A 22902-nucleotide genomic window follows, 5' to 3' on the forward strand; every position below is an offset into this window, starting at 1 on the left:
TGACTGCGGGCTGGTCTATTTTTTTTTTATCCGGCTGACTCCGTCGGCGAAAATTACGGGGAGAAGAGTAGACACATGTTGCGAAGCGCAACACTTGGGCTTCGCTTGGGCGTACGTGCGCGTATTGTGTAATTACGTAATGCGAGCGGAATGTGGATGACCTCGCCCTGGATTGTTACATCCGCAGCGGGCTGACAGTCTCGCTGGGGTGGCAGGCGTAAACTGACGCAACCGGCTTGCAGAGCGCCAACGACATTCCTTAATCGGAGCTGGTGTTCCCAAGTGGTTTTGCATAATTTAACGTGCCATGCGTAACATCGACCCCGGAATGCCAGACGAGCCTGCGCACCCAACACCACGACGGCTCAGTGGCTTTCACGGACTAAAGGGGGACGTAGTGAATACGGTCTGGTCCTACATTTGGAAACGTGTCTTGGAGGCATGAACTGAGGCCCACATGAGTAATTTCAGCACGCTAATTACGTAAGTACCGCTTAACGGAATAGCAGAAATGCGTTCTCAATAAGTGCCTTCTTTGCTGGGCGCGCAACAGTAGCGTTATCTTGCGGAATTCACTGAAAACTGCGGTAGCTTAGCGCTATTCCTGCCTGACGTTATAGCCGAACCGTGCGCTTTGAGCTCTGACGTCGTCAACCGGTACCGGAGCTTGACGTACACTGAATCTCACATTGCTTGGCACGTCATAAGTCCCAACGTTACGGCTACCTACGTAGCTACCTACACTATAAACTTAATTACTGGCTATAGACACATCAAGCCATAGTTAACCAGAGAAAAAGAAAAAAAAAAAAACTCGAAGGAAAAAGGACGATTCAGCATGGGCCGCACTCCCTCTGATGCCGCACCAAGCGGCGCAACAGTCACCAGCGATCCAGAACTCTATGGCGGTGCCGACGATCCTGAGTGGTACGTTCGGCGATTAAACATAAACGCCTGCACATGTCACTGCATTAGCAGTTGTGGTTAGGTTTACTTGTAATCTGTTCTTCAGAATGGGTTCGTAGAATGTCGCTGTGAGTTGGGCGCAGATTAGCTGGGAACTGTATGGGCTTCACAGCCCTGCATGTGTCCTGCGAAACGAACTAGAAAACCTCGCAATATTGCTGAGCGCCGAATCGCGACAACCAAGGCGCAGAGACGGAAGGTGATAGTCGTAGCATCAAAACGCTATTGCAACTGCTTCTTGTTTCTGATGCAGACAACACTTTGGCTCGCAAACCCTTCATGTGCTTTGGCGATTACTTGTAATGAGGGCTTTTTACTCTAAGAATCTCTCCGTGTGTTGAGCCAGAAAATTGTTAAGGTAAGGTCGCAACAACGGAAAACCCTGGTCTTAGACCAAAACAGCCGCCTTAGACCGTAGTAGAGACTGGAGCAATAAATATTTTAATGTGGCCATTAGGATGATGGTAAGTACTCTTTTAGCAGGGTTCCATATTCATACATACGCGAGAAACCGGGTTACCTGCCCGGATAATTACTCCTACTGGGATCCCGTTACGCAAACACGGTCCGTAAGCACTTTTCTTCCTACGCTGTCGCTATATACCGCACTTCTCTTTCGCTCCTTTAGTGCACGCGGCGCCGTGCGTGCCCAATACCCGGAAAAGCTGGCGGTACAGACAGACGCACAACACCTTGCAGAGAGGCGCACGAACTCGCGCCCTCCGCAAATAGCACCAGGCGTGAGCGAGCCAACGCGGCAAGCTTGCGTAAGACGGGTCCCGCGAGCGTGCGTACACTGTACAATACATCCCGGATATAGTGCAACCTCTCACCCGCACGCCCGCACACACCACGACCGCCTATGCGGAAGACCCAAGCATACAATGCAGCAACAAGTATACCGCCACCGCTTCCCGCGGCGAAAGAAGCAAAAGACGCCGGACCTTTTTTTTTTCATTCTCTTACGTCTTTTCCTTCCTTCCGTTCTTTTTTCCACCGTTTTATATAAACAATATGCGTGGGACTCCCTCTTGTTCCGTGCTGTTTCACAGCTTTCTTGCTTCCTTCATCCCCTTTGGCTTAGTTTTGTTTTCGACGTCGTGAAGAAAGCATAAAAAGGAGCCTGGGCGAAATATGGAGCTGAGGAAGGAATCGCCCGCCGTTTTTCAGTCGTTGCTTTCGGCGCGATTTCTGTCCCGCCAGTTCTGTTTGAAGATGCTGCTGTTATGTGGGCGATAATAAAAAAGTGGGGCTTGGGGCAGAATTGAGGGCACCGCTATATCTGTTTTGGTGAACGACACTGTCCTCGTTGAGGTTCGTGCATTAACGCGTTTCGTTATCATTGATGTTGTAGGGATAAAACTATTTTTACCCCGTACCGTCATATACACTGTCGCACGCGAGGCTATTTGCGCACATACGCAGTCGCGGTGAGGAAAAAAAGAGTTGCGCGTCTTTAACGCGATTACACTTTTCGCCGAGGTTTCTACACACGAAGACGTTACCGATAGACAGTTTTCCCTGCCTGCTATTTGCGAGCCGGAAAGTCGCTTCGTAACTTCAACAAGTTTCTCTTCGAGGAAACTGCTGTTACTGGTTTTAAGACGCGAAACCGATGTGCTTTTCTATGCAGCGATTGCGTGTATCGATGGGTGTGATATTTCAGCTTTCAGGCTGAATGAGCATGCCAGCCTCATCTTCTTAGCAAACAACAACAGCACAATAGTTGCATCAAGCAGAAACTACTACTACCATGTGTACAAACTAATTACGGCAAAATGACCTTAACTTTCTCTGCAATATCAGTTGGGTATAGTTTACCCCCTGCTGTGACGTTATTTATGTGCGTGTCATCATTTAAATCGTCCCTAAGAGACCACCTTCTGTCCTGTTTATTGGACTTTGTTCACTTTTTGGTCATTTATTCCTAATGAAAATTTTGATATGCTGATCTTGTTTTGTATTGTTTTGTCAGTTGTCAACTTTTTCCTGTTTTGTTTGTTTACTTGAAACGAATTCCCGGTTTTTATTTTTTAAAGCGGCTTATATCGTTGCACTGTTGCTGCGAATGTTTTTTGTAATTATTACCTCTGCATTAACTCATCGATGGTCCCGTTACAGTCACTGACTTTGGGACCTTTTTCTATAGTGTTTTCACTTATGTACTTTTCTTACGCACTTCAATAAACTTCTCTTCTTCTTCTTCTTCTTCTTTGGGAAGGCGCTACGTTGCCTCAGTTTTGCATCGAAGAGAGCCACAGACAACCTTAGGATGAGCGAACCAGGCCAGTCGACTCTTTAAGGGGGCCATGAAGACAAAATAGAAAAAAAAACTGCTTTCTCCCGATAACAATCATACCAATTTTATCGCAAACGTCGACCCAATAATGGAGATATTAAAGATAACACGTGAAACAGTGGCGACTCCCTAGCCACTTTTCGGCAACGTTTCTATGACGTCACGTCATCTTGTTTGTGCGCTTGCCGGCCGACGACCTCAACCGCCGCTAAGACACACGACTGCACGACTGTAGGGGCACCTCTAGTTCCGTTTGATCGCATTCCTTGAATGCTAACCTGCAGCTAACACGCAGCAAATTACGGTTTTAGCGCAGGCACATATTCAGGCCCCCAAAACACGTCACTGAGGCCCAAAATTTGAAAGTCCCTTTAAAGGGACACTGAAGTGAATTTGTCAAGCTCCCGTTTTTGCTTGCACTGTATAGACTGGCTCAAATTAGCACACTTTTCATCGTTTATCCGGTTGACAAATCGGTAATTATTTTACAAAGCGCGAAAGAAGAAAAACTACCATGCGCGGTTTGCGGCGGCCGCACAAACTAAGCTGTGACGTTGGGAGGAGGGGGCGCCGTGATTGGACGATGCCCAAGGTTAGCGATAAAACAAGTTTCGGTTTCGGTTTCGGTCTGTAAAACAACATGTTTGACATTCGATGGCGTCGTTGGATGGGCATTCTCAATATCCCAGTTATCGTAGTACCGCGCTTCTGCCATGTTGTCGGCTGTAAAATGCATAAGATAAGCCTCCCAGGACGGCTTGGAATCGTAGCATTCACTATCTGAGGCCTATGCAGTGCATGAACGCCCTCCGCGTCCCCGCAGACGCTCAAATGCATGCGCTTTTCCCCCATATTTGGAGCTTGCCTCGCTCATGCCTGTATCGTAAAAAGCGTGTTCGCACCAGGCCAAGGGTCTGTCGATTCTCGCCTGTGCCCACTGCCCGCAAGCAGTCGGTGCTTATGGCAACAGCACGCCAACGAGAACTCGCTAGTGCGGCAGTGCCAGCCTGCGTGAGTTCTGTGGACTAGTTCGTGGAGCAATGAACGTTGCGGCCCAAAAAAAAGGGGAACTCAGTACAGAAAACATCGGCGAAAAACAAAAAAGTTAACTCATAAAAAAAAAAGCATGTACCCGCGGCGATTCGAACTTGTGACTGGAAAAACACTTCCGATGACATACCTAGCACCCCAGACGCCTAGGCCACAGGGGGCCGCTGGCGGCAATGGAAAAGAAGGTATATAATGTATAACCAGTTTTCACTTTTATTTAGTTTTAGTATTTAAAGCAGCTTAGGTGACTATTTGTTGTATTGCGCTCGTGCAGTAAGCGTCCCCCGAGTTTCCACGATAGCTCACGTCTTGCAATTGCATTTCGTAGACGGGAAAGCGTTCGCAGATGCGTAGTCGTGCTGCTGACCGCTCTGCTTGTTCGCCCAGCGCAAAAAAGTGCTTCCCGCACCCTAGTTTTACGCTGTACGGTAAAAGTTTCAGTTGATTTTATTTCCTTAGTACCTATATTGACTTCGCTCACTCTTCTCCCCCTTTAAGAGGCCTTATATTTTCCTACTGGCGTACCAGTCAGCGAAGCGTCGCATGTGCGCTTGTGCAGCGCTTGTGTGAAGCGACCTTGACTTGGAGCTAGATACAGTGTACAAACTAACGAAGTAAATAAAGGCGCATTCTTCCATTCCCAAACGTGTTGTGGCTTAGTTTCAACTGATCAAGCGAATTGCGACGACCCGTTGGCGGCCGGCGGACTAAACGGTGGGCCGACTGACTCGGTCGTGGAAGGTCGGCGAGCCGTGCAGTAGCGCAGCCAATTGTCAGCTCCTCTCCTGCTGACGTCACACGAAAACGCCACAGAAAATGGGCGAGCGTAAAGAGAGGAGGACAGCATTTTCGAATTGATTTTTCTACTAAATAATTTCGCGTAAACGCGCACAGAGTGGTCGAAACAGGGCCCAGGGACTCCGGACTACAGTTTGCGCTCGTAATCCCGCATTGTTTACAAATCACTTCAGTGTCCCTTTAATATTCTTGCGTTTTCTTGTTGAAAAAACGTCTTTCGTGGCTGGAATTGATCCAAATCGCCCTATGGGAAATCTTTTATTTGAAGTGTTTCATGGCCGCCGCATCAGTGAGCGTAGGGGAAACCACCTCTGCTTTTAACGAAATATCGCACATAACAAAGCCTGTTCTTTGTCCTGATTATTTATTTGAATGAGGGTTTACTGTAGCTATAGACGCTATCGACGTGGCTCGAAACGATTCAGATGGGAGCTCATTTTGCAGGGCGGTAATTTCCAAAGCATGCGACATCTCGTTACCCCTGTCGTTATTCCCAGTATAGCCGCCGCACCCCTTCTCTTCACCGGTAGCACTAAATGCCTTGTAATGGAATGAAGTTTTCAGACACCCACGACAGGTTTCTTTTCAGCAGGGGTGTTAAACACTTTCGAACGTTATTCGAATCGAATACGATTACTTGAAAAAGCAAAACAACCTTCGTTGATGTAATGAAACAGCCAGTGTGCTTTTCTCAGTACTTAATGCACTTCCTAAAAAAAATGCGAAACGCACAATTGCGTTGTTTGTTGTCGGACGTCTGCAATTGCGGGGCTACATTACATTGCAGCTCCCGAAAGGGGGGCTGATATTTGTAGGCCGCCAGAATATTCGTGAAGATCGTATTTTTTCCCTAATGTTCTTAGACATCGAATATGTTATGCTCTATTGGAATACGAATAGAAAAGCAAGAACTATTCAATTCGTATCCGAAATTTCTCGTATTGGCGGTTCCTAACTCGTCAGGCGTGAAGGGAATGGAGAGCGCTTGGAATGAACGTATGCGGTGAGATACTGGGACGGGCGATGTTGCTTCCTTTGAATCCACAGGGAGCAACATCACGAATCCACAAATTTTTCCTCGAAGTTCTCCTCAAATCCACGAGTTTCTCTAAATAGAGAGAAATTTGTGAATATGCGATGTTGCTCCCTGTGTATTCAGGGGGAGCAACATCGCGAATCCACGAAATTTTCTCTATTTGGAGGAAGTCGTGGATTGCTTATTGCTATTATATTTATTTAGATACTAATGTTCCGGAGGGCACTACATTGGGAGGGATAACAATGTGTTCTAAAAATTCAGTTTAAGAGCATACACAGTCAAGATCAGGCTGGTAACAGCTAAAGAAAGCAGAAAAACACAAAGCAAGAAAGCGTGGCATGGTTCATGGGACAGATAAATTCAAGCCACCATACCTAAACAAAATTCCCGCGCCTTCCCGCGAGGGGAACACGAGTAAATGCAGAGCATTGGGGCCTCAGTACTGATTAAAGGCAGTGTTGCTTTCATCGCTTCTTCCGTGATGCTGGAGTAGCAGACACGAGTAAACGTGGGCACGAGCGTCAACCAAGGAAGGAAGGAGCAACGCAGTGACTGAAACACGAGCGACCGCTAGCCGCTATATTTGCAGCTCGCGCAGTAGAGCAGCAGTACGGGGGGGAGAGCGCGCATGCGCAAGCAGCGCGCGCCCTTCCACGCCCCACCGCGCTGCTATCACGCACCTGTTACGCCGAGACCGCGACGGAGCTAACGGGCTGACTACGACGCATGCGCGCGCCAGCTGCTGTTGAGAGAGAGGAGGGAAGGAGAGGCGCACCTGCTGCGGACGCGGAACTGTTGACACCGTCCGACGCAGGAAGAGGCGAGGCTAAGAAATGCTCTGCATTTAAAACGCCTCAAGTGTCTTTCAAACAAATCTTACATATTCCGATACATCTACCTTCTCTTCCCCATTACCCCATCCTTTTCCTGACCCAACCACCTTTCTACGGCTACCTCAACCCATATTTCTACCCCCTCCCCTTCCTTTTCTTTCCCTACGATACATATGGGATGCAGGCTGGAAACCTCTTTCCCTCTCACACTCACTCACTCACAACGTACTGTGCTGTGAATGATGAAATCAATGAAAAACTAAGAGCAAAAGAGCGACAGAAGCTACTAGAGGAGAAAACACATCTGGCGCTACATAATAGGCATACAGGCATGGCTTATGTGTTCTTGATGACATTTTGTGGCATATTCCAGCGCTGTTTCTGTTGACTTTTCTTGTCCTGTTTTCGCCATTTTTGCCACCGTTAGTGCGAACCAGCCCGCCAACTTCCGCATTACTTTGCGTATTGTATATGAGGCAGAAGAAAAGTGGCACGTCTTTCGCGCTCGTCTGTTTGCTCAAATGCACAGACGTCATCCGCGACGTAAAAATAGAGTCGTTCGCCTACGTGCACACAAGCCGTCACCGAAGAGCTCCTCACCTGCCGCTCATTCGTAGATGGGAGAAAGAAAGGTTTCACCCGGAGTACGTAGATTCCATAATAGCATCCAGCCGGATGCATACACGCGGAACGTCTCGGTAGGAGGCCGAGAGCGGTATTTTTGGCGCCACCAACGTCTTCATGAATAGAGTGCCTCTCGCTCGCGCGGGCTTGAAAGTGGCGAAACGACATGTTTGTGTGTCTGCGCACAGTACAGGTTTGTTCTAGTCAGGAAGGAAACGAGAGACACGGGACCTCTTCTCTATTTTGACCGCAATAAAGTTCCGAAGATTATGACGGGATGTGTACGCCGCGACGTAGTTGCCGGGTCATACAAGACGGCGGGAGTTTTTTTTTTTTTTCTCGTTGGCATATATATTGCGGGCCGCAGTGGAGGCGACACGATGTGTTGTAACTTGTAGAGGATACCACGCGGGCTCCAAGGACCACGCTCCTCTTCGCGACCCGCTTTAATGGGGTGTCGCGATTTATGGACCGCTCTTGTAGTAGGAGTGGTCGCCACCAAGGCGCAGCTGTAGGTATTCATTAAAGTGAGAAACCTGATGTTTAAAGGTACCTAAAATTTCCGCGGGGTGTTCTTGGGAGACCTCCGCAGCATTTGTAACGAGAAATGATGCCGGCGTTAAGAGCAAAATTACTTTAATGTTGGCTTTTCGCATACGCAGCAACATGCCCTGGCGTCTGTACGGTGCATGGTGCTTTTACTAGCGTATCTGCACGGCAAACTGCCCCAGAACAATTACCACACAGGCACGCATAGGTATTGCTTTTGTAGATGACCTCCCTGTATACCAGTTTCGCAGGAAATACCAGGGCAATTCGCGAAGCCTGTTTCGGGAATCTTTATGCATGAATCCTCTTTCGCGAAACCTCTTTTGGGAAGACTCGTATTTTTCAGTCTACAAGTCAACTTACTTCTGGAAATGTTTATGTTCAGCAGAGGGATTTGGCAACGCGGGAGTGCCTGCATACACAGACTCTCTCGGACTGACCTTACTTATCCACGTCCGATGTCAACAGCGACATTGCCACTCATGACTTAGTGAACTGTGCCTTCTGTGAATTGGATCCCAAGACTAGAACTGTGTGCATTGTGTGAATTGTGACCTTTCGCTTTCTCCTCCCCCTTCCCATCCTCACTTCCCCGTAGGGCCTTATGGCCTCTCGTCTTTAATAAAGTGTTTCACTCACTCACTCAACGGCTCGGCGTTAGTTCGTATGTACCAACGCCTGATAACTTTGCGGGCTTCGAAGCGTGACCTACAGTCTTTGCAGCCTGTGCAGTCTTTGCATTGGGTGGCCAGGTTGCTGCTGGTGAAAGTGCAAAGGCTGCTAGCATGTTTCCTCAGCCGATCATTGATTCATCGGCCCGTTTGGCCAATGCTCTGATGTCGTAATATCCCTGCAGTCGTAATGTACCAACTAGCCCAAATTTGTATTCTACTTAAAAATAAACTTCCTATCTTTCTCTCTCCCTCCCTCCCTGAATCCTGTATGCATACTCTGGAGCTTACCAAAGTGCCACACACCCACAGCCTATGACCGTCTGCGGGGTATTGAGCAACGCTTTAGGAGCCGGAATGTATATGCTGCGTTTGCACAATGTTGCAGGCTCTCCCCAGCCAAGTCGTCTTCCAAATTTATTTGTGGTTGCTACAAAGCGTCGACTATAGCCGTCAGAGCAAGAATATTTGTTCCTGAGAATCGGGATATTGTTTACGGGGAAACAAACTGAAGAGTGGCGTCTTTCGCTATACAATCTCACTTTCGTTGACGTTCGTATGCTCGCGAATACCAACCAGGTTCTGAGCTTCATCTTCCTCTTTGTTTCGTCCGGAATCGCCGGACATGTTGAGCATTCCGTTCATCATCTCCAGTTGCCAATGCATGGCCCCAGCCACACCGGTGCGTAGCCGCGCTGTATCGCAAGTCCCCTCGCGACATTGTCACAAGAGGCCCGATTTTAGACATTCAAGAAGCGCGTTTTAGGCGCCAGAAAAAAGCAGGCTAAACAACGTTTGAAGCTTCCGAAGTCGGAAATATAGACACCATAAATGTTTACGTAAATGCTAATATTTTAACGTGCGCCGCGACCTTAATTTACGACAGGAAAACCAAAATTGTTATTGTTTATGACGGCACAAGGGCGCCAACAGTTGAGAATAGCCGTTCAATTGTCCCCAAAAACTGCTGAACTAATGGCGATCCACTGGCTTAATTCAACTAGCTCAGTGCTCACATCCATGTTCAATGACCGCTGTCGCTTGCGCGAGCGTCGCATATGGTGAAACAGGCATGAAAAAGAGTAAGCAAGAGTTGGGAATATTGCCTTAAGAAAGCGCTGTACTCAGGTACAAGTTAAGAGCGACAATAGCTCATGCGGTGTTATTCCGCCGAAACGGCGGCCCAGGATTTCCGCGGGAACGCGTTTTGAAAGAAGGACTGCGCTTGCTGCGACCTATCACCCGCTTTTTCTCTAGTAGTTTGGTTGTCGTCGCTGCGGCAATTTATAAGCAGATTAAACCTGAAAAATCTCTCAAACGACTTTCGTCATGTTCAAAATACTCCCAACAATGTGTGCTTTGCTCCGCCAAGAGGCGTAGCCGGCTGCGGATATGAGGCTCAGCGGCAGCTTCCGCTGTCCTTCTCAAGTTGTACCCGAGTTTAGTTGACGTCTTGCCTGACACAATTGAATAACGACGCAATGGAAGCAGACACAAATAATAAACGCAATAGAGACCACGATCTATCAAAAAATCATTACGCTCTTACAGGAGCAATTTTCTCATATACAGTCGAATCTCGTATAACGAAGTATACCATCGGGACAGTAATTTATTTCGTTATACCCTATATTCGTTGCAACAATAGAGCTAAAAATCGATTCAAGCCAACCGGTAATCTGGCTCCCGCAATAATCGTTGGTACAAAAACGCATTATTTTAATGTTCTAACCTACTTTAAACAAGGTAACCCTTATCTCTCTTCGTGTGGCATATGAAGCTGGATGAACCAGAACGTGATACGGAAAATTACAACAGAACGAAGTTCATTTGACAAAACAGGCCTGTGTTCCTATATTTTTTCGAGGAAGGATGTGATGTTTGTCTGGTGGCTATTCACAGCACTGAACAGGATGAAGTTTTCCACAGTGTCCAAGTACAAAACGGCCTTTTCTATTTCTGCGGTTTCGAACGCCGGGAGTTTTTCCAAGTAGCTTATCAGCCTACTAATCAACTATTTGTTCGTTGTATCCTATAGCGCGCGCGGCTCTCACAGTTTCACTTTCGGTATAAAAGAATAAGTGTCATTGAAATGAAGTGTGACCAAACAAACTTCATATTTAGTTTGCTATAGCCCATAATTCACTACATCAGCGTTCGTTATAACGAAGTTCAACTGTACAACGATTTCCGAAATGAGCAGTCAAGATGTCCCAACCCTGTAAAAAACTACAACCACAAACTTCAAGAGCGTTTTTCGGAAGGTTTTTAGCAGCCCAACAGATTTCCGATGGAAAAGTGCGTTTTGTAGCCCATCGGCAGTGTGAATTTCAAGCGTAAGGAAATGAAGTTGTACACTGATGCTTCGCCGTTGGCTGTCCAACATAGAAGTGACCTACCAACAAAGGCGTGTCGGATGGTCTACCGTTGCGGTAAAAATAGAATTGGATTTTGGTACGCTTCTAGAAACGACGATGCGATTGCACATGTTTGAAGATATCTGCTTGGAGAGCACGCGGAATGTAGTTTAAGAATCACTGTGAAAATTGGTGAAACAATCGCAAACTACCACCATCATGAAATGTTTTTTTTTTGTTTCGAAATTGTGCCTCTTGTCCCTCAGAATGAGTATCCCATTCTACTGGTGCTAGCGATTGTTTTCCGGCAGTTGGTTGAACTGGAGGACTATAGTTGAACCCTGTAGAGTTTCGAACAGTCAATGCTGCCAGGTAATGTGAATAACGATCTCAAACTACACCCGAAAGCGAAACTTAACTCTATAAAGTGTTGATGTAGTCGCCGGTATTGAAACTAGGCATTGGAAATAGTCATTTATAGGCATTTATACGCATTGAGGCACAAACGCCAAATTAGGCATTTAGAGGCACTATAAAAACACCATTAAAGCCCTTCTTAACTTCTAATTCATGCTCATATATGAAAATGGTCCGATAAGAGCGCAGAGAAATAATTCGCATTTGCCTGAATTCGCTCTCTAATTATAATCACCATACGTGTATAGCTGCCGCTGTAAGTCGTAGCACCTCAAGGTGATCGTCCGTGAATCTTTTTACGCAACATATATAGTGGCAGCCCAGTTGTACGTGAATTAAATTTCGCTACAAAGGAGTCCTTTCTGGCGAGCAAAAAGTATTAGGCAACAAAGATAAGGTCAGCATAGGAATGCGCAGGTAAGGATGGCGACTCCAGAAACGGGTTCACGCTTTGCCCGCTCGATGTGAACCTTCATTCGAGATATATGGCTGACGCAGAGACCTAATTCCTTATCACAGTCAGTCCGGCGCCTGTGTTCGTGTTGCGCTCGTTCTGTTGCGCAAGTCCTTCACCGATGGCGCCACTGGATAAGAGGAGCCCGGGCAGAAGACTTCACGCCGATGCCTTAGCACGCGCGTAAGACACGATAAATGAAGCGTCTCGCGATCATGTCCCGCTGCGCCCAGGAGCAGGCGTTGCACGCTAAGGGGGCTCGTTACTCCTCACGCTTGCTATACGCGAGCGACCCCCGTGCATCCGGGTTCGGCCGCGATCGGATGCCTATACCTCTGAGAAAGTGCTACCGCGCACCGCGTGTAGGTCTATATATCTACGTAACCATCCATTGCCGGCCGTACGTGGGCTCTGCCTTGTGTTCTTCGCACCTGCTGGGCACGCTTCTTCCAGGGTGTATATATATCTGGCTGTGTCGAATCTGACGCTTCCGGTTGCGATAAGCCGCTATGGTTTATGGTAGCAACGTGTGGGGTGTCCTAGCTTGCTCACCCAACAGGCAAAAGGGCCTGGGAGTAACTTGGGAGTCTTCTGGGAGTCACACGGGAGGCATTTAGGAGTCTCGCGCGCTGCCAGACATCTGGCAATAATCGAGATGCGAGCCGTTTAAAGCCGGATGGTTGTGGTCAATGTTCACCGCGAGAACGCAACTTACTAAGCTTTGTCGTCTTGATTGTGCTGGTTCAAGCGTGTCTGGCGGTGTCTAGCAACGGTGTATTACAACCCTTCAGCGCGTTCTTGCCTCCTTCCTGCTTCTGTGCCTGGCACGTCTGCCTCTTGTCCTGATTTCTTCTCTGGCGTTGTATTTCCTTTACGCGCACTTTCTGTGCTTGAACGTTACCGTTTCCGCACGCGGCGTTTGCCTATTGCATTCAATCTTTCGGAGCATCTGTTCCGTTTCTGGAGTTCTGTCGTGGTTTCCCCAACGTGAGATCGCAAATCTTACTGCAGCGGAAACAACATGTACGCTTATAACTCTGTGGGTTAAGCGCTGGACACATGTACGACTGGTACACGCGATTCGCATGCGACTGATAGTTACGATTGATCGTTCGGACCTGTTTTGGCGTCGATCGCTGGTCGAAGGAGGCTCACGACGTGCGTCTGGCAAGCCAGATGCAGTCGTGCCATCGTTGCAATCGTCGTGAGGCCACAGCCAATGAGAGCCCGCTGAGCCCCAACCCCCCGCAACCGGCGTGCGTTGCTCTGGTCGGCTCGGGTGTTGGAAACTTTAGGCTTAGCATCCTGGCGGATATTTGAGCGCCGCTATCTGTGTAACTGCGAATGACAATCCGTAACACAACTTTTCACCACACTATCATCCCTTTTCTCGCATAAGCTACTTTTTTTTAGCGATCAGATTGATTCAGAAGAGCAGCGACAAGCGCGGTTGCTAGCGTGGTCTGCGCCGGTTCGAGCCGCTGAGTGTGCCGAGCTGGCAGGCGCGACCGACGTGTGCGCGGACTGTTTCCGAAGGCAGAAAACGCTTCGCGATTGCCTGCTTTATCAATTTCTTGCGAACAAACGCGCGGAATCTACAAATTCAGCTCAGCGATCGTCGTAGTTGAACATCTGCGTAGCCTGTTTCGATGCTTCCGCGCAGGTATTGCCATCTCTCGACCGGTCGGCGCACCGCCCGCCGCGCACCGCGGCGGCCGGTCAGCGTAGGCTTGCATCGCGGCAGACATCTGATCGCCGCTTTTAAAATAAGCCCTGATAACAATCCCTAGCACAATTTTTCACCACACTAACACCTACTTTCTCGCATGTGGAACTTCATTTTAACGATCAGATTGATTCAGAAGAGCAGCGACAAGCGGTTGCTACCGTGGTCTGCGCCGGTTCGAGCCGCTGAGTGTCCGAGCTGGCAGGCGCGGCCGGCGTGTGCGCGAACTGTTTCCGAAGGCAGGAAACGCTTCACGATTGCCTGCTTTATCCATTTTTTTGCGATTGAACGCGCGGAATCTACAAATTCAGCTCAGCGATAGTCGTAGTTGACCATGGAGCAAAAACTGTGGGCGGAGCGACGCCGACGACGCATCGCATGCGCGCATCGGGTCATGTGTCTCAAATTCACGCGTACGACTAGTCGTGGTGACAGTCGTAACGATAAGTCGCATACGAATCGCGTGTACCAATCGTACATGTGTCTAGCGCTTTATAGCGTCCTCTGTTGTGCCACAGCCAGTTTCTTCTACTTATGCGCTGGCCGTCGTGGTGTTTGCTACGGACCCAAGTTTGTGGAGCGGAATCGGCCTGCCTTGACGCAGGTGCTGCGTACATGTATACCTACTAACCGTGGTTCATTTCTTCACGCGCAGTGAGTGAGTGAGTGAGTGAAAAAGACTTTATTAAATGCCGGCAACAGACGTACAGAAAAATTCCCCAAACATATTTTCTGCTGTTCGTCTGCGAGGTCATCGATGAGTTATCCAAGGTAAACTAAGCTCGAGGAATCACTATAGACCTTAGTCAAGGTTTTCGTACGCTAAAGCGATTGTGGACAAAGGCAGCATTATCAGAAACGCCAAAACTTGAGCTTGTCGCAAGTCTTCAGAGCTTACATTGAGAAAGGTTATCGAACAACACTGGTTAATTTCCCAGTAATTCACCGTCGCGAAATGTGGTTGCGACAGACAGTGCTGTGCGCTTCCATGCGACGATATTGGCGATGTTGTCAGAAAGACGCGCCCCCTTTTCGCCACACAACAGGCATGAAGGCAGCATCACTGGATTTATCAACTGTACCCTAGTTCGGGTTACACTTGAAAGCAGACAAACGGACATGCAAGCGAAAAAAAAAAGGTAAGTTAAAATAAATAAAGGGGTGTTAAAACACAAGGTGTGAATTTTATCGCCAGCAGAATGATTTCACAAATGATTTCAGGCTTTCACGTGAAAATTTAGCATGCATAGCCTTGCTGATGTGTAGATACAGTTGATGATGAGTCCATTGTCGAGTCGTCCATTGGTCATTCATTTTCTCTCGCTGTGACGACAACGTGATCTCCTGGCCAATGCTGGTACTGTAATGGAAGAAAGATTCTGGTATAGTGCAGAAATATGAACGGCAATAGTTTTGGACGAAAAACGGAGAAATGCGCATAACATGAGCGCTAGTGTTGTGTGCATTCGTCCGTCCTATATTCAAATGTGTGCAGTACATATTTCTGTATCTTGTCATCAACTAGCCCAAGATGGTATCATAATGGGTTATATTTCTGCTCCAAATTCGCCCTTTCCAGCTTCTTACGGCCTGCGTGCAAAACAAATGCAAAAATCAAATCTTCGCGGCGTCCCTCACAGCGATCACGCTGCCTACTTCGTGTTTGTGATAAGCGCGGCGCAAACCGCGCATGCGCACCAACCATTTCACGTTTCTCGCCTCGTCGTGACGAGATAATTATCCCTTCCTGCACATTGCCGTGTTCGGTCAACCACGACGAGTCCGTGGAAGCTACCAATTATGCCCACCTGCATATTCAAGCCTACAAGTGTACGAACACTGAATGTTTCTAACGCTGCTTTCGCAAGCTCAGCTGCTCATGCTTCCGTTTCTCCCGTACGTGATTTCCCCCGATGGCCGAGTCCCATTTGCGAACACGCAGGCACCGTAGAGTCTTACACAGTGGAAGCGTGCTTCTCGAAGATTTATTGGCACTTCGAAAAGGCTTAGCGCCTTCCACAACGGCAGCGATATAAGCCGGCTGAATGATGAGCCTGCGGGTACGGACGGGATTGGTTGGTTCGCGTGCGCGCGGGGTTGTTTTTTACGGCAGCCTTGGCGTTGTGGGTTACACCGGCGTCAGTTATTTCCTTTTTATAATGTTTTATGGCGCCTGGAGTGGAGCTTGATGCTCTTACCCCAGTATTCTGCATTCCTCCTCGACTCGAGCTTCCAGTTGAAAAGATCCTTGAAAGCGATTTTTGCGTGCGAAGGCATTGCAGTATCCTTCACTGAGCTGAATAGAGGAAACACCTGCAGTGCACGGCAGACGCATAATACGGTCATTGTTCTCTGCGTATACATGATTGCGGCGGCGTGCAGTAGCGACTCTGTTGTTAAATGTGCTTGCGCGTCCTCAATGCTTAATTATACTAGTATATGGAAACACAGTTCAAAACACGGATTCCGCCATTTGTTATTCCCTCTCATACGACAACAAAGCAACCACACGCACCAACACCTAAGCGAATCTGTGAGAGAAAACTGGCGTGTGGTTCGATGGAAGAACAAGCTTTTTGCTTAAATAAAAAATAATAACGAATGCATTTTCTTCTATGAGCAATGTACACGGCAGCTGACTACAGAGTCCATCAATGCATAGCAACTCACAACTTAGCCGCGCCAAAAGTTGCTAGCTGTCATTCATTTTGTCAGTGTGTTGAGCAGACTAGTCTGAGAGTTGAAGGTGTTTGAAGGTGTTTTTGAAAGAGAGAGAGAGAGAGAGAGAGAGAGAGAGAGAGAGAGAGAGAGAGAGAGAGAGGATTTTATTACACTTGTTGTTGTTGATTGTTACGACATGGTGGGCGCCCCTACCGTATAGGCTCCAGTCTTCAGGGCGCCGGTGGCTGCTCTGGCCACGGTACTGTTCGTCGCAGTCGGCGCTAGACAGTACCTCACTCCGATGCTCCTCTGTTAGAGGGGGTTTGTGGATTTGGCCGCACCATTCTGCCGCACTGTAGAACTAGGGTGGCTGAAATTTGTTGCACTTGGGGCACAGCTTCGGGTATTTGGGTCGGAAAAAGCGTTCATTTGGATCTTGCGGAGTGCTGCTTGATCATGTCTTTGTAACTTAAGAGGAGGCCGTGTGAATTTACTTCGGGTTGCTTTGGAGCAGCTTAGGATCACTAAACTCTAGAGGACTAGTATCAACAGTCTCGGGCCTGGGCTCGCATCTTTCTTATCGGAGGCGGCAGCCCTGTTTTTGTGACGGGCCTAGGTTGTCCCATTGCGTGAAAGGGGGCCTGTGCCTATATCGGCGTATTCGCGCTTATAACTTTGGATTGTAAATCTCGCGGCTAGCTCGAGGGAGCGTTCCACATCCTCCCGGCGCCCTGCGCTATTTCTTTTGTCAGCATCTTAATATGCCCCTCTATTTTACGCACTTCCTTTATCCGGTTTCCGTCCTCCCCTCACCCCACCGCCCTTTTTTCCCGCACCAACCACCTGAACACCCATTCCTAGTGGACAGGTACCGTATATTTGCGCGAACAACCCGCGCCAAAAATGCGAATATTTCAGTGGTAATGTAGGGGTGCGGATAATACGCTGGGTTTTTTATTTAGTGCAGCTTCACGGCAATGCGCGTTGTGCCGTGAAACTCTTACGCAGTAACACTACTAAGTCTCCCATGGCAGCGATTGCGCAAAACATACAAGGACAAGGAAGAAAAAACAAGGGCGAGCGCACTCTAACAACTGAATTTCATTAGTGAATTGTGACTTTCGCCTTACAGTTAGATTTTTTTTCCTTTTCCGGCGGGCTGAAAGGGGGGATTCGGATTACATGCAGTGGTGGGTTATGCGCGCGAAAATACGATAACTACTAACTGGCATGCAGGAAAGCAACATGCCCGACTGATTCGGCAGACCAAGAATTTCGGGTTTGTTAAAGTAAAAAAATACTGTAAAAAATAATAGAGATAACGCCCGAAGTAGTATTCAAACCGGGCCTGTACTCCCCGAGCGAAGCGCGGAGTAACGGAAAGCCGCATAACAAACTTGGTGCGAGATGATGGGAAAGTGCGAAGAAGGGCACGGTGCAAGCAGAGAGGCGAGAAAGAAGACGACGGAGAGCCGCTCTCACGCGCTGTACCCTGCGTATACTGCAGGCCCGTGCACGTTTCGGCGTGACTTGACGCCGCAGAGGCCGCTATTCACGATTCAGAGATAGGGAAATGAAGAGAGAGAGAGAGATGGAGAGCGAGAAAGAGAGTATATCACAGCCGTGTTTGCTAGGGAAAGGCCGACAAGCGTGCACCGCTAGTTCTTGTATACTTTTATCGCGGGCCTCATTCGCATGCCTTCATTAACGCGCGCTTCTTCGGTGCGAAAGAAGCGCCGTAAAGTAAGCGGAAGCGTAATGCTTGCCCGCGGCGGAAGAGCGGCACCACAGAACCTCCAAAGGCTCGCCGCGTGCTATACTCGGTACCCGCATCTCGTTAACGCGACGCTAAGCGAAAATTCGACGATGACCTTTAGGCAACGAAGGAGAGATAACTGTATTCGAAAAGAAAGCGTTACGTGAGAAGGAAGCAAGCAAGGCGATTCAGTCTCTCTTTTCACGGTATGTATAATGCGACTCTATTGAGTATGTAGGCGACGGCTTCCGAACCCGACGGTGTCGCTGCGTAAGCCCATCGAGGGATCGGATGTTGGGAGCGTCGCCATGGTGCTTTGCATCAACAACGCGCCCTGTCGTCTCCGCAGTCACGACGACCTCGGCCCGGATTAATTCTCTTTTCTCGCGGGCGCTTTCCAAGTACGAGTATCTGGATGACCGTGGCGGAGAATACGGATGCCCTGGGCTTTACCGCTGGAGCGTAACCGTGTCGTTCAGTGCAGAATCGTAATGCGGATTAAATACGGTTGTCGGGGTTGAATACGGTTTCCGCCGGTATTGAGGGAACCTTGCGTGATAATGCCGAGACCGCCCGCTGTAGTAGATACGAATGTGCATTGACTGCTTCATAAGCGATAACGCTGAGCTCTGCAGGCAATCTGCCATGATCCAATAGAAAGTACGACGTTGTAAGGACTGCCGTAACTGCGACCCACTGCGTCCGAATATCTTTGCGGACTCGCGGGTTGCGGTTCGAGCATTTGCCTCGGGATCGATCTCGCGGGAGGCTGCGGCAATCCTTGGTCGCGAGGGGCCCGCTGAACATCACACAATCAAATGGTTCCGGGCCCATAAGGGGACCAACGTCCATCCGGACGTTCCAACGCCAACGACTTGGCCCATGACCGTGCGCGAGGATTATCTGACCGCGGCGGTCCCGCGGTCAGATTCGCGAAGGAGGGCGGGGGGGGGGGGGGGGGGGGGGCGCTGAGGGGTTCAGGGATCCCCTTATAACATTTGACGAGGTCGCAACTCACTATCTTTTCTCTCGGAGGATCTACCCACCCCCTCATCCAACGCTTACTCGGTCTGAGTCGTCGGCCTTGAGAATGCTTCAGACGGGGTCCTTCCCTTAGCGGGGCAGGTTTAGTAATTTTGCGCCCAACATTGACCCGCACTGTCCGGACTGCGGAGAGGCGTATTGCTCATTAGATCACATGCTCTGGCAATGCCCTGCAATACGCGAAGCTATGTTTAGGTACAAAGAGGATTGTGAGGAAGCCCTCAAAAGCGGCAACCTCTCTGTTCAACTCCTGGCCGTCCAGAGGGCCTGCGAAAGGACGGAGGGCCACGGCCTTACTGTCCCTGCGTGGGTGCGGCCCGCAACTGCAACCCCAACGTAATTCCTCATGACCAAAAATAAAAGTTCTTTGTCTGTCTGTCTGTGATGGGGAACGCCTTCGTGTGGGTCGTGTCCAGCTAAACCAACGATGCCATGACTCCAGGCCGGGTTTGTTATAATAGAAGCACGGGCAAGTTGGTACGAAAGTAGGTGGGACACAAGGCAGACTGTGGGGCCGACAAAGCTGTACTTGGGTAACACAGCTTATATGATTCCTAGTCCTTCGGGCTACGTAGTCTTGGTTGAGGCTTTCCTAGGACGAAATGTAACGCGGTCGCAGCTATGTGGAGAGGGCATAGCCTAGCGTGAAGGAGAGCAAGCACCAAGCACACGTGCAGCAAATTAAGAGAATACTTCGCTTATATAGGCAAAGCTTCTCAAAACTAAATCTCGTGACAATGTTTATACTTGTCAACATTGTTGAGCAAACAGAAAATATTAAGCATATGTCAGGCAAGACATCAATACGTAAGTGATATTCGCATTCTTCTTTTAATTAAAAAATACATGGATTCTTGATTTTCTGATAGAAAAAAAAATACGCCGCGAAAAAGCAAAAAGTGTTCGCGGCGTCCCCTCGTGGCAGTTCTCTAAGTTCAAATATAACAAGACGTTCCAGTAGATGGCGCGAGCAGTGGAGCACGGAAAAAAAAATGAATTGGAGCGAACGGGAAACGGTCTGCTGACTGTGAGAAGTTCTATTAAGCTTAGCCTTGCGATTAGGGAACGCCAGGCGGCTTCGCTGTTAACATCAGCGTTCGCGATGCGGATGCAGTTAGGCTGGCCTAAGTTTTTTTTTTTTTTTCGTTTTCTACGGAAGGAAATACCCACCTCCACATCCAAAGCTCACCAGAGAAGAATCAACACAACTACGAAGACTTCAGACAAATTCCTTCCCACATGCCACACAATTGCATATGATGTACCCCACATTATACAGCTTCGAATGCCAGTTCTGCAGCGGAACGCCCAACACCCTATACCACATGGTGTGGGAGTGTAAGGGCGTCAAGGAACTACCGGAGGTCCTGGCGCCATCACCGGAGCAGTGGGAGACCGTGCTGACCAGCGCGGTCCTGGAGAACCAGCGTGGTCTGGTGAACCGGGCTCTTCGTGCTGCGGCAGGCCATGGCATCCCGGACTAGGGACGCCAACCAAAGGGGGCGATCACCTCAAGACCAACGCAGGAGATCATCCTCCGCTCCTTTACCATTTATGGCAAATAAACGTTTATGCTACTACTACTACTACGGCCAAGGTGAATTCGAACAGTGGTATACGAAGTTGTACTGAACAGACTGCTTTGTTCAAGCTGTGTCAATGCGCCCGTGGTTTGAGCATGGAACATCATACTGGTATAGTTTTTGTCATTTCTTTAGGCAAAACGTTGCGACAGCGGCATCGTGCGAGCCATCGTCATTGTCGCTCTTACTATTGCCTCAAGCGTTTAGTGTCTGCTTCAAAGCACAGCTGCTTTTTGTATACCCGAAATATTGCAATCCCAAATGAGGTTGGTGGGAGTTGTGGCGTGTTGATGACAGCGGCGAAATCGGTGCTTTGCACAGGCATTGTTACCGAGACACACGGTACATTTAGGCTAGATCTGCTAGATCATGTAAGTTGTTGCTGCTAAACTTTGCGTTAGACTCTTTCGAGGGGACTTGCAGATAAACGAAACAGCAAAACTCAGGAAATTTACATTGTACCGCTTTTCAGACAGGCGTTAAAGAGAGGGCAAAGAAAGTCCAAAAGGCGCTAAGCTCTGGCCAATGATGATGATTATGATGATGATGATGACGAGGCCTGTAATGTTTTTGGCACGTACCCACAAGGGGAGATTGGCCAGGGCTAAATCAGTTATTGTAATTCGTTAGGTCCTTAAAGTACTAATTTATTTCCGGTAAGAAAGATGCCATGGACTGCTCCTGCCTTTTCTTGTATACGTCGTTGTCTTCGTCACCATCACTATCATCACCATGATCTTACTTCATCGCTTCATGCAGTTCCGCCGCCTTCTTCTCGAATTGACAATTGATAGCTAGAGTGGGATGAAATGAGGTTCCTGCCGTACATTCGGGCGAACGCTGTCAAGTGCTGCAATCCAACCAGGCTCCGTTGACGCGGCTGCTAGTTGTGGCACTGGAGTTTCTTGCGGAGCGCAAACTAGTTCAAGGGACCGCAAAGCCCCAGAATAATGGATCGGACCTCGCTGGCACCAGCCTGCTCAACGGAAACGTTCGTCTCTTCTCCTGGAAAGTGGGCGACGGAATGAATACTAAAACGGCGCGAATGCATAAAAAGAAAAAAAGTGAACGGGGAGGAAAAACGGGGCAGAGAAGACAGAGGCAAGAAAAAGAAACACGGCGGCCTTCGTTGTGATAGCAGGGAGCCGGATTCCAGGCGCTCCTCGCCCTGTCCGGTCTGTGGCCGCATCGTGGTCGGAGCGTGCAGGTTTCTGGAACGATCCGAGTCTTGAACGCCGTCGCTGAAGCGTATGCATGCAATCCTGCTCTGTAAATAGATAACCCACGCGGCCCGTTCAAGAGCTGTGCTGGAGAACTATTTGCTTTTAACTCTGTGTTACACTCGTTTTTCTTCTTTGACTAGAATCGAGCTCTGTATACTTTAGAGAGTGAAGTGTCATTTCAACAAGTCTACATTCAGGCTGCAGAATCGCATGCGCTGAGCTGATTCTACTCACAGACTACTAATCGCCGGCAATTAGACCAATTTCTTCTCACGAAAGAGTTTATTGGCTGTCCTTTCATCATGCCCGAGTTTGGGCTGATAACAAACTTTTTTTTCTATCCCCCTCAAAGGCCTGGCAGTTTAAGTAACGCCTACATTTCTTTTGCAGTTCCAATGATTAATCAGGCTAATTCGGCGTGCTTGAAAAAGCGGCGGGTGTCGGGACTTGCGTATTCATAGCTTCGCTCTCTGGATCGTGACCGTCACTGACCATTTTGCTTGTTACGGTTCGCCATCGGGCGGAGAGGAACGCAGTGTATACGTCGGAGCAACTTTGGATTATTTTTTTCGCGCTCCATTATTTCGCTGTACAGGGCTGTGAATTACTGCTCGTGTACTCCAATTTCGGGCCGACGCAGCCCACCGTCGAGGCCACCGCACAATACGGGGTCGCTGTCTGCACGGTCGTGACTCGCGGGAGGAGACGTGACCCTTGACCTGAGCTGAACAGGCCTCGACCTTTTTATCGGCCGACACCTTGGACGCGCACGCTGCCCGCGTTTAGATACATAAAAAAGAGTGAAAAGGGGCGGCAAAATAACGCTCGGGGAGTGTAAAAGCGAATGACGTG

General features: G+C 48.8%; 1 protein-coding gene across 2 annotated transcripts in view; it reads left to right on the forward strand.

Annotated features, from left to right (window-relative positions):
* LOC144146793 (uncharacterized) overlaps positions 1-22902 on the forward strand; it is a 110727-nt gene that overhangs the window by 82144 nt on the left and 5681 nt on the right. The window lies entirely within an intron of this gene.

The sequence above is a fragment of the Haemaphysalis longicornis genome, unplaced genomic scaffold, assembly GCF_048455015.1.
Source record: "Haemaphysalis longicornis isolate Haplotype H1 unplaced genomic scaffold, Haemaphysalis longicornis Haplotype H1 scaffold_7, whole genome shotgun sequence".
Classification (NCBI taxonomy): Eukaryota; Metazoa; Arthropoda; class Arachnida; order Ixodida; family Ixodidae; genus Haemaphysalis; species Haemaphysalis longicornis.